The sequence below is a fragment of the Oryctolagus cuniculus genome, chromosome 1, assembly GCF_964237555.1.
Source record: "Oryctolagus cuniculus chromosome 1, mOryCun1.1, whole genome shotgun sequence".
In the NCBI taxonomy this organism is placed as follows: domain Eukaryota; kingdom Metazoa; phylum Chordata; class Mammalia; order Lagomorpha; family Leporidae; genus Oryctolagus; species Oryctolagus cuniculus.
Window position 1 is genome coordinate 105,907,046 of NC_091432.1, and position 16,086 is coordinate 105,923,131.

The 16,086-nt window shown below is 50.5% G+C and overlaps 1 long non-coding RNA gene across 2 annotated transcripts in view; it reads left to right on the forward strand.

The window, feature by feature from the left end:
- Positions 1–4: 4 nt before the first annotated feature.
- Positions 5–16,086, forward strand: part of LOC127483179 (uncharacterized) — a 33,838-nt gene continuing 17,756 nt past the window's right edge. Inside the window, exons 1-3 of one of the 2 annotated variants that reach the window (XR_011390723.1) lie at positions 5–180; positions 2,005–2,129; positions 3,963–4,065. This is a non-coding gene — a long non-coding RNA (uncharacterized lncRNA). The remainder of the gene's footprint in view (positions 181–2,004; positions 2,130–3,962; positions 4,066–16,086) is intronic. The other variant, XR_007909191.2, reaches the window with a different exon arrangement.

The following is a 16,086-nucleotide window of genomic DNA, read 5'->3' on the forward strand; positions in this document are numbered from 1 at the left end:
GTCACTTCCTCCATTAGCCCCTCCCTCTAAGAGAATGAGTCACGCCCCGGAAGTTGTGTGTCGTGCTCTAGCTGGTCGGGGGAGCCTGTATCAGGGACTTGACGGGGTGTCACTCAGCCCTGTACCCAGGGCCGGACCTGTGCCTGGCGGGGGAGCAGAGGCCTAATATCAGTGAAGAAGGTGGTAATGTGGATTCATTCCATTGGAATCCCTTTTGGGTTAGCATAGCCGTAAAGCGTGTCAACCACGGCAGGGCACTTCTGTGCAGCCCTGGCACGTGGAGCGCGCGCTGTGGCGGAGCCTGTGCTGGGCCCTTCCTCCCCTGGGACCGGCGCTGGTTGGGCTCTGAGTGTCTGACTCACAGATTCTCTGAGCTGCGCCTCGGGGTCCCGGGCTGCGCAACGGGAAGAGACGCCTCAGCCCCTTGTCCACTGGGAAGTCACGGTTTTCCTCCTGAGGCTCACCTCAGAGGTCAGGAGAATTTCCTGTGGGGTCGCAGGTCAAACACCGCATGTCCTGAGCAGGGCTGCGAGGGGGGACCTGGCCGGGCCTCTGCCCTCCCCGCCTCCGGCAAGAAGGATGGGCTGACTCCAGAGCAGGAAGCGGCGGTGCTGGGCAGGCTGGGTGGGGGCAGGGAGGCCGGCCACCCCTCCTGGGAGGACACAGCTCTGGCAGCTCCTCCTTGCCTTAGCCATTTAGGCGTCCTTGTGGGTGGGGCGGGGGTGCAGTGCGGAGGGGGTGCTGCTGGCAGAGGAGCCCTGCCCCCTGGGGCTGAATCCTGGCTAAGCTGAGCTGCATAGACGGGGCCTTTCCAGGTGCGCCCTGGCCTTAGACGTCTTCTTCGTTACCAATCTCTTTTCTGAAGGAGAATCCGGTTCACCCACAGAGTAAAAACAATGTGGGATCGTTTTACTACAGGGGGAAATGGGTTGGGGTCTTCCTGTTAGAGTTTGGAATGGAATAGCAATCCTCCTGGGGCCAGGGCCTCTCTAAGCAGTAGCTCTTCCTCCACCCTGCCACCCAAGGGGTCTGATGTCAAGGAGAAGGTGGGATGTAGAGTCTGAGTCCCTCTTCAAGGCCCACTGTGGTGTACATGCTGGGGTTTGGGATCAGCCTTGCCACCCCTTGCATTCATTTTGAGCTGCAGCTTTGCAGGGTTGCTCTGTCAGGTTGCACAACTCCATTATGTGTGACTGGAGCCCCTGGAGTTAGGCCACTCAGGAAGCTCTCATCATGTGCTTTGCACATGCTGGTCTCTACCTGGGCTGCTATTCTGATAAGTTCCTACTTGACCTATGTGATCTATCTCACTTTTCATCTTCTCTGTGAAGTCTTATTTGTAAGCAGGAAACAGAGAACCGAGATACAGAGAAGGGGAGAGAGAGAGATGGCTCTCCCATTCTCTGGTTCATTCTCCCAGATGCCCACAATGACTAGGGCTGGGCCAGACACAAGCCAGGAGCTGAGAACTCAATCCAGGTCTCCCACATGGGTGGCAGCGACCCAACCACTTGCACCACCACTGCTGCCTCCCAGGGTCTGCATCAGCAGGAAGCTGGTGTCAGGAGCCAGAGCTGGGCTCCAGTATGAGATGCAGGTGTCTTCACTGGTGTCTGGGAAGTCTGAGTGTTTCCTCTGGGTGTCCAGCATACCCACACATCTTCTCTTCTCTGATTACTACATAGGATTCCTGTGTGATCATAGGAGTGTTTGTCTTCCCCATTGTTCTCAGAATCATAGTCTCCCTCCTGCTCCTACCTTCTGAGCACAGTGCTTGGAATATGCAGGCACTGCGTGAATAATAGTAAGGGGTGAGGGGTGGCATTGCACCTGTCCACCATGGCCCCAAGAAATGAGGTGTTTGTGGCAGACAGTGAGAGGGAGCCCGGGGGCCAGGCATGGCAGTACCTGGCTGTTAGTTCCAGGAACAGAACAGGCTTGCAGGAATGCTGGTGCCTCTGTGGAAGACACTTGGAAACTTGTACCTGAATCTTCTCTCCTTAGGTTGCCCGCTGCTGTCTTCTTCTCTCCCTCTTCCCACTGTCCATCACTGGATATTCTAAAGGCTGTTTTGAGTCCCTCTGTTGTAACAAGGAAGTAGCGACTATTACAAGACTGGTTTTACAATGGTATGGAAGCCCCTTTTATCCACTTTGCTGTAAATGGTTATATCTTTCATCCCTAGTTTTCAGGAATATAAAACTTTACAGCGTTTGCTGCAAACCTTCATACTTTGCTTTGCAGTTTATTGCTCCCTCTGCAGATGTAGCTTTCCCATAAATAAGATTTCATCTGTACAGTACCGGGCTTGGCGACAGTGCCTCTCCACGATTTCATCAGTGGGACTCAGCCTTGGAGCAAAGGGAGAATCACCCAGACCCACTGGCCTCTGACCAGGGCTGGACCAGCAGCCTTACCATGAAGAGGGTCAAGGACCCCAGGGAGAGGGTGACCCGATGGGAAATCTTGGAAGGGGTGTTCCCTGCTCACCCATGTTTGGTCTGAGGTTGGCACCCCCGCAGACACTGGCCAAGAGTATTCTGGCTTCTCCCATCCATGGGTAGGGAAGTCTTCCTTGCACATGGCTAAGGAGCAACAGTAGTAAGCTTAGCCAGAACTCCCCAAAGTGTGCCTGGAGCAGGGCCAAGCCAAGGTCAAGGGCAGGCTCCACCTTGGCCTTCCTCAGGGGGCCGCCTGAGGAGACACTCTGAGCAGAGGCACTATCCAGAACAGCCGTGCAGGACCACATGCTAATTTAGTCCCGAGCTGAATCCTCCAGGTTTGAACTTACGTTCTGTTTTATAACCTGGATGTTTGCATCAAATACAACAATGGATGACACTCCAGTTGGTGGCCAGGAGAATGTGCCTGCCCTGGGCCCCCAACTACAACCACATAATAGATCAAGGGCTCCGGCCACTGCTCTGAAAGCCACAGCAGCCAGCTCGCCTCGCCTCCCGTGGGCTGCTCCTTGCCCGTGACTGAGAGGACCAGGAATGTGGGAATAGGCCTCTTCTGGGGGAGCAGGGGGCTCCTCTGAAGGCTGCTCGGTTGGAGGATTCCCCAGCAGCCTCGCCAAAACTTCCTTCCACTACAGGGAGGTTAGGAAGATCCCGTGCAAGTTTCCTTCCCTGAAGCCTTGCGTCTGAGTCTGCTGTGGTTCGCTCCCCATCTCCCTTACTAACATCCTGGCATGTGTAAGCCTGTCTTGGCGTCTGATTTCAGAGGAGCCGGAGTGGGGGCAGTTTTCACTTCCATACAGAGCAGCATTACCGGGATTCTGCATCTACCTGTTGTTTGTGTAGAAAGCTGTTAGAAAGACACACAGACAGGATGAATAGGCACATAAATATTTGTATGCAATGCTGGAAGCAAAGGCATGCGTCTCTAGGTATAGACACATAGTAGGAGGGAGGAAATCAACAAATATAAATACACTTGAAATTATACTCATCCAGGGCAGGCATTTGTCAGTGCAGTTAACGGGCCATTTGGGATGCCCATATCCCATATTGGAGTGTCTGAGTTCGAGGCATGATTTCTTTCCTGATTTCAGCTTCCTGCTAATAGCCATCCTGGGACGCAGCAGGTGATCACTCCAGTGATTGGGTCTCTGTATCCCATGTGGGAAACCTGGATGGAGTTCCTAGCTCCCAGCTTCAGCCTGGCCCATTGCCAGCCACTGCAGGCATTTGGAGAATAAATTGGCAAGTGGGAGCTCTCTGTCTCTGTGTCTCTTTTCTCAGCCTTTGAAGTAAATAATAACCTAAAGGCTTAAAAAAGTATGTTCACCCACAAGTTGGGAACCAATTGCTGATTAATGGTGATGCTCTGTGTGGGAAGAGTAATGGGCGTGCAGCCATAATAATGAACCTTGCATACAAGTCTCTGTTTACACACATGATTTCATTTAATCCTTGGAACAACTTTATGAGAGATAAATTATGATCTCTGTTTCACAGATGTGAATATGGGGGCCAAGAGTGGTGTTCCACTAGCCAACAGCAGAATCTGGACTTGCATGTGGATCACTGTGTACAGATGAGGGACAAATGGAATGAAATGGTAAGTTTACTTTGGTGCCAAAAAAATGAACCCCATGCATAGTTTTTTTTATTTTTTATTTATTTATTTTTTTATTTTTTATTTTTTTTATTTTTGACAGGCAGAGTGGACAGTGAGAGAGAGAGACAGAGAGAAAGGTCTTCCTTTGCCGTTGGTTCACCCTCTAATGGCTGCCGCGGCCGGCGCGCTGCGGCCGGCGCACCGCACTGATCCGATGGCAGGAGCCAGGAGCCAGGTGCTTTTCCTGGTCTCCCATGGGGTGCAGGGCCCAAGCACCTGGGCCATCCTCCACTGCACTCCCTGGCCACAGCAGAGGGCTGGCCTGGAAGAGGGGCAACCGGGACAGAATCCAGCGCCCCGACCGGGACTAGAACCCGGTGTGCCGGCGCCGCTAGGCGGAGGATTAGCCTAGTGAGCCGCGGCGCCGGCCCCCCATGCATAGTTTTTTATGGTGTGCATTTTCCATGAACTTTCTGAAGACCCTTCATACATGAAGTTAGACACGATAGGAGTAGGTGGGATAATGAGTAAGTAGAATATTGGAACGTATGTGAAGACGGATATGTGGATTAGCAAATAGATGAAGATGTACAAACCATTCCCCCACCATCACCACTTCTTGTCTTTACTCAGGCTTGAGGATGTGGCTGCATTTGAAAACTGAGTTCTGTCTCGCAAACTCATTTCACTGCTAAGAGCAATCCCCATTCATTGCCTCCTTGTATTTGCTTTTCACCTATATTCCAGGAAAATCAGCCCCACTCCTTGGAATTAGCTTGAGCACTAGGCATCAGGAGATAACAATATATAATCGCCTTGGTGTACAGCTACCTTCACCTCTTGTTTTCAAAAGAAAGCTGCTCTTGGGCCGGCGCCGCGGCTCACTGGGCTAATCCTCCGCCTAGCGGCGCCAGCACACCGGGTTCTAGTCCCGGTCGGGGTGCCGGATTCTGTCCCGGTTGCCCCTCTTCCAGGCCAGCCCTCTGCTGTGGCCCGGGAGTGCAGTGGAGGATGGCCCAGGTGCTTGGGCCCTGCACCCCATGGGAGACCAGGAAAAGCACCTGGCTCCTGGCTCTTGCCATCGGATCAGCGCGGTGCGCCGGCTGCAGCGGCGGCCATTGGAGGGTGAACCAACGGCAAAGGAAGACCTTTCTGTCTGTCTCTCTCTCTCACTGTCCACTCTGCCTGTCAAAAAAATAAAAAAAAAAATAAAAAATAAAAAAAAAAAAAAAAAAAAAAAAAAAAAGAAAGCTGCTCTTGTGAAGATCAGTAAAGACCATTGTCCAACCCAACAGCCACCTTTCAGGGCTCACCTTCCTGGGACTTTCTGCAGGCCTGTCTATAGCAGGCACGGGTGGTTGCCTACCCAAGTTTTCTCCCCTTGTTCACTTCTGATGGACTCTTGATTCTGGTCATGCAGCCTCCCCCTTCTGAGTGGCAATGCATTGCCCCAGGAGTTGAGCCCAGCCCTCTGAGATGAGTCCTCATTAGGCTAACAGTTCTCCAGGTTTGGTCCAAGACCAGCAGCAGCAGCAGCATCACCTGGGAACTTAGTAAAAACTCAGATTCTGAGGTCTTGCCTCAGACCTACTGAATTGGGAGCTCTGGGGGTGGATCCCTCCAGGTGACCCTGAGGCACGTCTGAATTTGAGAACTGTTCGTCTAAGCCAATCGTGAACAATGGCTTTGCTCCCTTTCCCAGGGATTGGATTGAGCATGAATACATGATGGTGTTTTTGCAAATGAGAAGCGAGAGGAACTCTGCTGGGGAAGAGGGTCTTGGAGGGATTTCTTTTTTCTAACAGAGACACACGAAGGTGATCTCTCCTCATTGGATGGATGACATCACATCAGCTGTGTGGGATGATGCCTGGGTCTGCGGTGGCCAGGTCTTAGCATAAGGAGAGCAGCTGAAAGGCAAGCCATAGTAAACTGAGAAGTGTCTTTTATGGGTTGAGTCAAGTCCCCCGAAATGTATGTTGAAGCCCCCACCCCCAGGGCCTCAGAATGGGACCCTATGTGGACACAGAATCACTTTAGTTATACTAAGGCCATATTGGACCATAGATTCTACATGACTAGCGTAGACACACAGGAAGAGGATGGCTGTGTGATGACCATGGTGGGGAGTGGTGAAATTACCAGCCAAGAGAAGCCACAGGTTGCTGGCAACCACCAGAACATAGGAAGCCAAGGAAGGAGCTTCCCCTGCAGGTTGCAGAGGGAGCATGGCCCTGCTGAGACCTGGCTTTTGGTCTCCAGACCTGTGAGAATACATTTCTGCTGTTTTGAATCATCCAGTTCATTGTGGCAGCTCTGGGAATAAGCATCAGATCTGTATGCTCTATAAACCCACCCTTCCTGGAGGGTTCCATAGACCTCGTGCTATGTGAAACAATCAATTCCCCTGTCAAGTAAGCTGGCTGCATAGTCTTTAGTTTTGGTTTTTGAGTTTTCTGCTTGAAAAGGGTAATTTTTCTGCTTCCTGACAGGTAGATAAGCCTTCGGGTCTACCCTCAACCCCTGTCTCCTGACATTACTCCTGGGGGGCTCTCACCTACTCTCATAGCCTCAAATCCACTCAAAGGGCCTCAACCCACGTGGCACTCCCTAATCACAGATCTGGGGTCTATCTAACATTGCCATTTAGAGAGTCCCCCAAACTCAGCATGTTCACTTGCAATTCCCTATCATCCACCAACTCGTATTTTCTGTCTTCCTTGTTTTAATGCAAGTCAAAATTCAGCTGCCCAAGCAGAACACCTAGGAGCCACTCAACTTCTTTCTCTCATGTCTGGGACATCCACAAGATCTGTTGATTCTACCTTTTCCTCTATCATCTAAATCTATCCTCTCCTCACCAACCTCAGTTTTCCCATAAGAATGTAAATTCCCATCGTCTTTGCTTGGGATATTGTTATGTCTAACTCTAGTCTTGAGCAGTTCTCCATATTGCTGCTAATTTAAAATGAATCTCATGGGGCTGGCACTGTGGCATACTAGGTTAAGCCTCTGCTTGTGGCACCAGCATCTCATATGGGTGCTGGTTCCTGTCCCTGCTGCTCCTCTTCTGATCCAGCTCTCTGCTGTGGTCTGGGAAAGCAGTAGGAGATGGCCCAAGTGCTTGGGCCCCTGCACCCACATGGGAAGACTTTAAGGAAGCTCCTGGCTCCTGGCTTTGGATCAGCACAACTCGTACTGTTGTAGCCAGTTGGGGAGTTAACCAGCAGATAGAAGACTTTCTCTCTCTCTCTCTCTCTCTCTCTCTCTCTCTCTCTCTGCCTCTGTTTCTGTCTCTCTGTAACTCTGCCTTTCAAATAAATAAATAAATATTTAAAAAATAAAAATAAAAAATAAAATGAATTCCCTCAAGTTTGTTAAATTCACTTGTAAAATTGAGTTTATAATCTTATTTATAGATTTTTTAAAGTATTGATTCAATTTCTTTGTTAAATTTTTTTGCTTTTTATCTCCTTGAAAGGCGGGGGGGGGGGGCGGGGGGGAGAGAATGAATATCTGTCTGTGATTCATTCTCTGAATGCCCACAACAGCTGGGGCTTGGCCAGGCCAAAAGCGGGAGCGCTGAGCTCCATCCTGGTCTCCTGCGTGGGTGGCAGGGGTCCAAGGCCTGAAACCATCATCTGCTGCCTCCCAGGATGCATTAGCAGGAAGCTGAACAGGAAGCAGAGAGCCAGAACTCAAATCCAGACACTCTGATAAGGGATGTGGGTGTCCCAAGCAGCAGCTTAATAAGCTGTGCTACAATGCCTGCCCCAATTTCTTTAACGAATATGGGATTTGGATTTTTTTAATGTTCTTTTTGTGCCAAATTTTCAAGTTATGTTTGTATTATAAATTTTTCCACTCATCTAAACCTTCCACGTTATTGGAATAAAGTTGTTTATTTCAACATCTTCGTATTAGCTTCCTAAGGCTCCTGTGACAAAATTCCACAAACCAAGTGGCTTATACCAATCGAAATGTGTTGCCCCATGATTCTGAAGGCCAGCGGTCTGAACCGCAGGTGTCGGCAGGGCCACACCCCCCTCTGAAGCCTGTAGGAGAAGCTTTCCCTGCCTCTGAAGGCAGACGTCAGTCTCTGGCATTCCTGGCTTGCAGTGGCATCACCCCAGCCTCTACCTCTGTTGTCACCTGGCATTCCTCTCCAAGATGACCTCATTGTAACCTGATTACACCTGCAAGGAACCTATTTCTGAAAAAGGCTGTCTTCCTTGGCACTGGGCTTCAAGACTTTAGCATACCGTTTTTGAAGGACACAATTCAGCCACTAATAATATTATCATCCTTTTATTATTTTATTATACCTTAATGCATTTATATCAAAATGCTAAAAGCCAAGAAAATCTTGTAAGAAGAATTACAAAATGGGAAGACTCACATTACTGGTTATCAAGACTTATTGCAGAACTACAAGCCAACACTGAAAAATATTCCAGTGGAACAAAATAGAAAAATCCAGTAATAAAATAAAAACACATATAGTTACTTGGTTTGTGACAAAAGTGGCAATGCATAGCAATGATTTTTTAAATAGTGGGATTTTTTTTTCTTTTAAACAAACACATTAGGTCTCCACATTGGAAAAAAAATGATTTTTTTTAAAGATTTATTTTTATTTGAAAGACAGAGTTACAGAGAGAGAGAGAGAGAGAGGTTGTCCATCTGTTGGTTTACTCCCCAAATGGCTGCAATGTCAGAGCTGAGCTGATCTGAAGCCAGGAGGCAGGAGTTTCTTCCAAGTCTGTCCAAGCTGCTGCTTGGGACACCCACATCCCATATCAGAGTGAGTGCAGAGACTTAGGTCATCCTTCACTGACTTCCCAGGTGCATCAGCAGGGAGCTGGATTGGAAGTAGATCAGCCAGGAATCGAACCAGTGCCCATATGGGATGCTGGTGCTACAGGCCGAGGGTTTATCCCAGTGCACCACAGCGTCAACCCCAGGAAAAAATGATCCTGACCCCTACTCTATATCAGTCACAGACATCCATTTGGATGGATGGCTATAAGTGGGAAAGACAAAAAGAAAAGTTGTAAAAAGAAATACAGGAGAATATCTTCATGATCTTATAGTAGGCAAAAGATTTTGTTGGTTGGACACAAAAAGCATGAACTCTTGTTGTAGTCTGCCACATTGGCAGCCTACAGCGAGCCACCACGGACTGCACCCACCCCTTTCCTTTCCCTTAAACCCTGGCCTGGGGTCGTGCCTCCTAGCAGTAGGATGTGGCAGCAGTGACGCTGCACCAGTAATAAAGCCCTGAGCTACAGGAAGTGCCTAGCTGAGGATTCAGGACCCTAGTGGGGACTCTTACCCACATTCCTCTAGGCTCTCTGTGGTCCATCCCATCATACTTCACATCCTGAAGTACCCCAGGAGCCCAAGGAGGGACCTTAGGCAGCCCCAGAAGTCCAAGCCTCCTAGGCCAACCTTTGCCAGTGGTTCACTGGCCCCCAAGCTTCCCAGGTTCCCAACCCCTTTTCTTTCTCTTCTCGAGCTTCCAGTGTACAACCAGCTAACTGCAGCACAGATGAGCCTTCACTCATGGGGAGTTCTGCCCTGAGAAGCCCATCGAAGGGAGTCAGAAACACCTGGACTCCTCTTAATCTGTGGAAGCCCTGGCTCAGCAACACAGCACTGGAGAGTATCTAGTGGGTATGAGTTTGCCTCCAGAGTTGTGTGAACCAGTTCTTTGTTCTCTCTCTCTCTCTCCCTCCTGCCCTCCCGCTCTCTCTTCTCTCTCTCTCCCTTTCTCTCTCTCTCTATCTCCACATATCCACACATGCATCCTGTTGGTTCTGTTTCTCTGGAGAATGCTAAGATACTTGCATCCTGCAATTACCTCCTGAGTGGTCTCCCTGCCTTACTAAGCCACCTTGCCCTCCCACATTGCTTTCAGAGTGATCATCCTAACACATAACCCCAGTATGCCCTTACATCTCTAGCTTCCTTCAGTGAATTCCTGCTGTCTCCAGGCTGAAGTTAAAACTTAGCTTTTTTTTTTTTTTTTTTTTTTTTTTGACAGTCAGAGTTAGACAGTGAGAGAGAGACAGAGAGAGAAAGGTCTTCCTTTCACCCTCCAAGTGGCTGCTACAGCCAGCGCATTGCGGCTGGCGCATTGTGGCCAGTGCGCTGCATCAATCTGAAGCCAGGAGCCAGGAGCTTCTTTCTGGTCTCCCATGTGGGTGCAGGGCCCAAGGACCTGGGCCATCCTCCACTGCCTTCCCTGGCCACAGCAGAGAGCTGGACTGGAAGAGAAGCAACAGGGACAGAATCCAGCGTCCCGACCGGGACTAGAACCCGGCGTGCCGGTGCCGCAGGTGGAGGATTAGCCTGGTGAGCTGTGGCACCAGCACTCCTTAGCATTTTCATAAACTCCTTCAGAATCAGCCCCTTCCCTACTTCTCCATGCTGTTCTCTTATCTCTTTCCCCATCTGCATAAACTCTAGCAGTTCTTCACAAAGGCCTGGCTGCCTATGCTATCTAGGAGTCTGCACAGGCTATCCGTCTGCCTGGGATGGCCAGGCAGGGCAGGTCCCACAGCTGGTCTGAGGTCTCAGATTTTGCTGAGTAACAAATTCTTATTCCAGTTCCGTGCATGGAATTCAGGAGTGGGTGTGAGCAGGCCGGGAAGGAAGGTCTGGGTCAGGCTTTGGTAGTGTCTTAGTGTACTGTGCACACACCGTAGTCACTGTACTTGAGGGGACCGTGCACTTGCTGTCGCCCAGCTGAGGGGCTCCTGGCAGGGATGCTGTGTAGGTCATGTGCTGGACCCTCCAGCCTGTGTCTAGGCCAGAGTATATGGGTTTACTTATGTAAACGGAAGCTGATTTGCTGGAAACTAAGCTTTGTGACCCCTCATTTGCACAAATGGCCACGGCCTTAGAAAGATAAATGCTGCATTCTCAGCTGAATTTTTTTTAATTAAAAGCTTTAACAGAAATATAAAACTGGCTCATATTTACAGGGCACAGTGTGATGCTTTGTTATTTGTTTACATTGTGTAATGTCCAATAAGAGTAAATATAAGTTTATCTGTTTAAGCATTTGACATTTCTTTATAATGAAAACATTCTTTCCAGATTTTTTTAAGTGAATCATTTGGGGCAGGTTAAGCTTTTGCTTGGGATGCCCATATCCCATATTGGAGTACCTGGAATCAAGTCCTGGCTCTGTGTGTGTGTGTGTGTGTGTGTGTATCTTTAAGACTTATTTTGTTTATTTGAAAGGCAGAGTTACAGAGAAAAGGAAAGACATAGAGAGAGGTCTTCCATCTTCTGGTTCACTCCCCAAATGGATGAAACAGTCGGAGCTGGGCCAATCCGAAGCCAGAAGCCAGTAGCTTTTTCTGGGTCTCCCATGCAGCTTCAGGGGCCCAAACACTTTGGGCTATCTTCTGCTACTTTCCTAGGCCATTAGTAGGGAGCTGGATGGGAAGTGGAGCAGCTGGGACTTGAACCAGCACTCATGTGGGATGCAAGTATCGCAGGCAGCAGCTTTATCTGCTATGCCACAATCCTGGCCCCTGGCTATGTTTCTGATCCAACTTCTACTAATGTGCCTGGGAGGGAACAGACAATGATCCAAATACTTGTGTTCCATCCACCTACATGGGAGTAGGTCTCCATGGGAGACCTGGATGGAATTCCTGGTTCAGAGCCTAGCCCCTCACTGGCTCCTGTGGGCATTTGGCAAGTAAACCAGAGGATAGACAATATCACTCTCCCCTGTCCTCCCTCCCCCTCCATCGCTCTACCTTTCAAATAAATAAAATATGTAATTGTATAGGATCTCTGTTTTCATTCTAAATAAATATTCACTTTGTGTCTCATTGTATATTCAGAATGCTGTTAGAATAAGATTTTTCTGAGACAGACGTCATCCTGGGTTTCTGCTGGGGGCTTCCAGGGCAAGAGCAGGCAAAGGTGGGTGGGTTTCTGGAATACCCAGTCCTGGGAATAAAGACCCTGGACAGTGAGGTTTAAAGGGGCAGAAATCCTTAGGATCTCAGGCTGGCAGTGCCTCTGTGCCCAATCCCCTGCCTCCAGGCAGCCGTTTTGGAGAGGAGAGGCTGTGCTAGCGTTAGGCCCTGAGGAGCTGGGTGACAGCAAGTAGCTGCCGAGAAGGTTTATGGCGCTGCGTGCGTGCTCTGGCTTCTATTTCTGGACCCACAAAGGTCAAAGTCAGCCCCTGCCTGCAGGAATGGTGAGAGGCGTGCGGAGCAGCTGGGTTCCCCAGCCTCCTGGGCCCCACTAACCAGGAGGCACAAACCTCAAACCCATCAAGCACAAGGGGTTGACATCAACTCCCGCACTGTGCCCCGAGGGGCCGCTCTCTGCAATCCCCCATGAGCCCCAAATGGAGAGAAATACAGTCTCACAGCGCATTCCTGGAGCTGCCTGCCTCCTGTGCTCCCATCCCCACAGCCAGTGGAGGAGCTGGGTTAACCGTTACATACAGTAGCAATTTAAAACTGCCCTTCTGTGGGCCCCAGTCACTGCCCGCCAAGCAGGCTGCTGCTTACTCTGGCAGGGCTGAGCCCCTCACCCTACCCAGGGGCTGGCACCATAAACTCTCCCGTAAAATGCCTTGTAAAGGAAGCTCCAGGGGCCACTGGCCAGGGCCTCCAGCTTCTGACCCTCCCCCCTGGTGCTGGAGAACAGAGCCCTCGGGGCTTGCCCTACCCCAATTCCCAGGGGACCTGTAGTCCCTGGCAGCCCCAGCCCCTCCTTGTAACTCCCGGGTGGCTGGCTCTCAGGGCCCTGGGAGAGACCCCACCCAGGCACTGTGCAGCGGAACCCAGTGTGGGTGGAGGGGAACAGGCACCAGCCTGGGACCAGAAACCTCGGTTTCAACCTGTGGCCTTCTACTTACTAGCCCGCGCCCCTGGAGTCTGGTCCCTGAGTGGCAGCATCCATACCACAAGTGAGTCTAATGCACACTCCAGTCCCAGAGCCTTCCGTCACTTCTCTTGTCTGAGACTTGTTCACTTCATCTGCAAAAGTCGGGAGGAAACACTGTTTTGCATGGATGAGATCATAGCACGCGCTGTGCCTGCACTGCACTGCCCCGTGCACAGTGCTTCATGGTGGTTGCCTCTCAGGAGGGCTGAGGTCCAGGGCAGACCTGGCCCCTGAACACTTATTTCCACTGTGAGGAGGAGGGAGTCTCACATCTGGCTCCAGCTTTGCAGGATTCCAAAAGCCAGATCTCATCTCACCAACCACCAGGGAGGCTGGGCTAGCAGGTGCCTGCAAGGAGCTCACCAAGCTGCAGGCTGGGGAAAAAGAAGGCAGATGGGGAAGCAAAAGGGTGTGGCAGGTCCAAGGAGGACAGGAGAGGGCGAGAGCAAGAAGTGGTGATGGGAAGCTCAAGTGGCCTGGAACCAAGAGCTGCCCTTGTGGAGACCCTTGTGGGTATGGAGCGGTGACCAGGTAGAAAGGCCTCTTGTCCCCGTATTGCAGCTTGTAGACAGTGTAGGATCTAACCCAGCCTGTGTGGTCTCCCTACACTGCCTGCACTTGTGTGGAAAAACTCTTGTGGGGCTAGCGTTGTGGTGTAGGGGGTAAAGCCACGGCCTGTGATGCCAGCATCCTGTATGAGCACCAGCTAGAGTCCCAGCTGCTCCACTTCTGATCCAGTTACCTGCTAACATGCCTGGGAAAGCAGCAGAAGCTGGCCCAAGCACTTGGGCCCTTGCCACCCACGTGGGAGACCAGGATGGAGCTCCAGCTTCCTGGCTTCCACCTGGTACAGCCTGACTGTTGCAGCCATTTGAGAAGTGAAGTGAACCAGCTGATGGAAGATCTTCCTCTCTCTCTTTTTCTCTCTCTCTCTCACCTCTTGGGCAGGTCTGTGTGGAAGCTGCAGACCTTGGAAGCTTTGAAAAGACAAGAATGGTGGCTTGGTTGTACAAGGGCTTTCCAAAAAGTTCATAGAAAGCAGAATTAAAAGACAAGTTTTGGTTTTTTTTTTGGTGCAAACACTTTTGAAATCCACGCATATGAGGGTTTTCCACAAAATTCATGGAGAACGCATTGGGGGGAAACAACAGATGGATTTCAAAATGTTTTGCACCAAAATAAAATTACCTTTCAATTCTGTTTTCCATGAACTTTTTGAAGTCCCCTCACATGTGAACCCTCGTGGCAATGGCTTTGGATCTGTGCCTATAGCACCTGACTCCATTCATACAGAGCTGCATTCACAGCTTGAGCCAAAATTGCCCATGCCCTCAGATTCAAATAGGTCAACTCTATAGACCTCCTCCCAGGAGGAGGGAGCTGGGGGCTTTGATGTCCGCCCGCCATCCTCTCTGTTCTCTGATGTATTTGTAGCTCTTCTGTCTCCAGAGCTCACTAGGACGCTGGAGAGATTCCCACTGTCTGCAGTTTAGTCAATGGGACTGCATCGGTGTTAATGTTCTGGTTTTGATAACTGTGCTGTGGTCATGTACAGTGTTACCTACAGGGCAAGCTGGGTGAGCTGAATGCGGGAATTCTCTGCACTCTTTCTGCAGTGTTTCTTTAAGTCTAGAATTAGTTCAAAATGTAAGTTTTGAAGAAAATGATAGTCTCTTCTCCTCCCATATGGAAACACTGAATGAGTCACCAATGCTTTTTTTTTTCTTTCATTATTTACTTGAGAGGGAGGGAGGGAGGGAGGGAGGGAGGGAGGGAGGGAGGGAAAGAGAGAGACAGACAGACAGACAGACTGAGAGACTCCCATCTACTGGTTCACTTCCCAAATGCCCACAATATCTAGGACTGGGTCAGGGCTGAAGATGGAAGCCTGGAAGACAATCCAGGTCCCCCCTGTGGGTGGCGGGGACCTAATTACTTGAGCCATCACCTGTTACATCCCAGGGTCTGCATTCGTCAGGAGCCAGGACTGGGAACAGAACTCAGGCATTCTGATAAGGCCTGCAGATGTCTTAGCCACTAGACTTAATGTGTCCCTTGGTTACCAACGTCTGTTAGTTAAATTTCCCGAGTAGCCATCAGCTCTTCCCCCTCTTCTGAGGCTCCTGGGCATTGCCCATACTGTACTGTCATCTGGATTGCTCCAGGAACCCCTCACTGCACTTCCCATTTCAGGTGTGGGCTCAGCTGGTTCATTCTCCTGCCTTGTGTAGCTCTGACTAGGTGTCTCCCCTGATTGACATCTTTACTGGCTCTGCATCACCTACTGGGAAAACCTCGACCAAGCTTCATCAAAACCTGGCCCCCGCTTCCCCAGCATCAACCCTCCCCACCAGTGGCGCAGCTACTTCAACCGAGTGGCAGAGTGAAGTCTAGCAGGGGACCCTGCATGGAACAGGAAGAACAGATCTTTCTCCTGCAGAAAGGGGTCAGTACACAGCGAGTCAGCATTCTTGGGCTGAGTGTGGCGGAGAGAGGCAGGAAGGGCAAAGGGAACAGAGAGAGAAATTCATTTTGGTATCTACAGAGGGCAGGTGCCTTCTGAGGGAGGGGAGAGAGGAGTCTGGCCATCTCAGGAACCTGGTCTTCAGGGTCCTGCTGGCAGCTGTGCAGGGATCGCAGGAGATGCCAGAGCAGCCTGTGTCTTCCATGTGGCTTGGAAAACAGATTGGAGTCAGATCAGGGACTGTGGCCTCATCCTGCCCACGGTACCTTGTCCCTCTTGGTTGCAAGCTTTCATAATGGCACCTCCAGCCCTATCACTGGAATGAGCTCATGTACACCCCTGAAAACCAGAGACCGCAGTACAGCAGTTGCACATTTCAGGTTTTACAACTGCCTGCCCTTGCCCCAGTACTGCATGTTTCAGCAACACCAGAGTCACAGTGTCGTAGCCTTTGGGGGCAAGGGAGTTGGACTTTGGATGGCTTTATACATGCCAATCATTGGCTAAGGGTTACGCCCAGTGGGGATGGGAGTCCAGTTTTACCTTCCCAACATTTTAGCAAAGCAGGTTCCAGTGGCTTGAAGGCAGCCACTCACAAAGAGACCAGGTTCTGGCTGTTGGAGGTGAACACA